This window comes from Arachis ipaensis, chromosome B04 (assembly GCF_000816755.2).
Source record: "Arachis ipaensis cultivar K30076 chromosome B04, Araip1.1, whole genome shotgun sequence".
Taxonomy (NCBI): Eukaryota; Viridiplantae; Streptophyta; class Magnoliopsida; order Fabales; family Fabaceae; genus Arachis; species Arachis ipaensis.
The window spans coordinates 26,696,692-26,699,392 of NC_029788.2; the positions used below are offsets into that span (position 1 = coordinate 26,696,692).

General features: G+C 26.2%; 1 protein-coding gene across 1 annotated transcript in view; it reads left to right on the forward strand.

The window, feature by feature from the left end:
• LOC107639178 overlaps positions 2,489-2,701 on the forward strand; it is a 1,605-nt gene continuing 1,392 nt past the window's right edge. Inside the window, exon 1 of the mRNA XM_016342624.2 lies at positions 2,489-2,700. The gene's annotated coding sequence lies outside the window, so the exon portion shown is untranslated. The remainder of the gene's footprint in view (position 2,701) is intronic.

A 2,701-nucleotide genomic window follows, 5' to 3' on the forward strand; every position in this document is an offset into this window, starting at 1 on the left:
TGTAAATTCATTTTTATTCCAAAAATAATATTAGAATCATAATTTTTTTTTATAAAATAAAACATTTGGTATTATGTACTTCAACTTTAAAGTTAATAGGGTGTTCAAAAAATGACATAATAAAATTAAAACTGTCTTCTATTTTTTTTATCAATTAAACAATTATTAGCACATATTATAACATAAACTTTATTTGATGATTTTATTCACTTCAAATTTTATTTAATAGGATGTGTAAAACATTAAAAAATGACATTAAAACTTTTAGTCTTATTATTTTATCACTTACACAATTATCAGCATAGATATATAACACTTTTGGATGTAGGGTGTTCGCGGTGCAGTTTAGTTCGGTTTTAAGAGAAAAAGTCATCAGATTCGAACGTTTAATTTATGTGCGGTGCGGTTTGGATTGGATGAATTTTTTTTTGGAAATCCGATCCGATCCGATCCGATTACAAGCGGTTTGGATCGATTTGGATTTGCGGTTTTTTAAATAAAAAAATTAAATACATATAACAAGTCTCAACATCAAATTTTAAATAACCAACAATGACATAACAAGTCTTAACAAATATCTTAAAAAGCCAACGATAACATAACAATAGAAATGAAATTATAGGTTAGTTAAATAAATAAATAAATAATATTTTGAACATAAAATATTTATTAAATAATAATAATACATGAATAATAGAAAAATGTATAACAAATTGAACATATTATAAATATAATTGTAAATATAATAATAAAATAATAATATTATAGCACATTGTGCGGTTTGGATTGGATTGGATCGGTTATGAAAAATAGATTCGAAATCCGATCCAATCAAACGGTTTGCAAAAAATAGAATCCAATCAAATTTGAATTAGTGTGGTTTTAATCGGTTTTCGGTTTGGATTGGATTGGATGAACGGTTTAATTTGGATCGGTTTGGATTTGAACACCCCTATTTAGATGTGTCTATTTTATCAGTTATATAACTATTTATATCATTATTGAATTTAAGAATAAAAAGGTTAATATAAAAACTTTCAGTTACTACTACTAATATTATAAACCACTGAAACTAAATTAGATTTTTTTTGTCCTAGTATTTTATCAATTGCACAAGTATTAAAACGCATTATAATAATTTAAAACTTTTGGCTTTACTACTAATAATTTAAAATGAAAATAATTACGATAAAAAATGCACTGGTTGAATCCCTAGTTATATATAGCGTATATATTACATTATGAGTCTAATTAGATGAATGCATTGAGAATCTGAGTCCATTGAAGTAGAAATCAAGTTGTTATTGAACTTTGCCCAAAGGCAAAGGCAAAGGTAAAGTTCATAGTCACACATAGACGACAAATTAGCAAGCTAGCGTTTCCAACACTTCAAACTAAAAAAATCAAGGCCACTGTAATGTGAGTCAACACTCAACACTACTGATCTCTAGTGTTTAAAGTCTTTATTGATCACCGTGTTGGTCAATAGCTAGACTTGTGTATTCTTTGAGTCAAATAACGAATGACATGTGCTACTGCTTCAATTTGCAATAGTTTGAATAGTACCATGTTAGTTCTCAAGTATGAACTAAAAACAATACAATTATCATATATATAATTAAGGATAAATTACTAAATTAGTTTTTTATGTTTGGGTATAATTTTGTTTTAGTTTTTAAAATTTAAAATGTCTTATTTGAATTCAAAAAAATTTTCATTTAGCTTTAATATAATTTCACCGTGAGGCCAAAGTTAAATAATTAAGGAAATGTGTTATATGACAACAAGAACAAAATCGATAATTTGGAGAATAAGTACAAATTCCAAAGGCACAAAATTAACTGGGATGCATCAATACATTTATTTATTATTTTTCTTACAATTTAAATAAAATATTTTCTATAGAACTAAAGAGAATGATAAATAAATGTATTAATGTATCCACGGTTGATTTTGTACCTCTGAAGCTTGTACTTATTCTCCAGATTATCGACCTTATTCTTGTATTGTTGTCATGTAGGATATTTCATTAATTATTTAATTTTGACCTCACGGCGGGACTACATTAAAACTAAATGAAATTTTTTTGAAAATTCAAATAAAACACTTTAAATCTTAAAGATCAAAACAGGATTATTATGTCCAAAGGTAAGAGACTAATTTAGTAATTTATCCTATAATTAAAAACTTTACCGACTAGGATGATTATCACGTATAAAATCAAATAACAATAATGATTTTCTTGTATAAATTATTTAAAAAGTTTTTATTAATAAAGCAAATAATTTGACGTTTTCAATACTTGACTCTAGCATTTACTTACTATTAATTTTAATGGTATAATTTTTGGTAAAAATGGTAAATTCTTCTTTGATTGTTGACTGATTCAATGGTTCCACCTTTCATGAATCAGCAATCATCATCAACATCATAGAAATTGAAATATTGACAAGGACCAAACTAGTCACTGACCCGATTCTCACGGTTGGGTTAGAGTTTAGAAACTTTAGAAAACTTTGGTACTTGAAAATGAAAAGGAATATTTATTAGGCGAGAATTTTGGTCACTACACTATAGTATGTAGAAATTTCTCATCACAAAAACAAACCCTCTTATAAGTACCCTTTTGTTGTATCTAACTACACCAAACATCTTAGATACTTATCCAGCTTAGAAATAATTCAAACCCCAATTCAATATT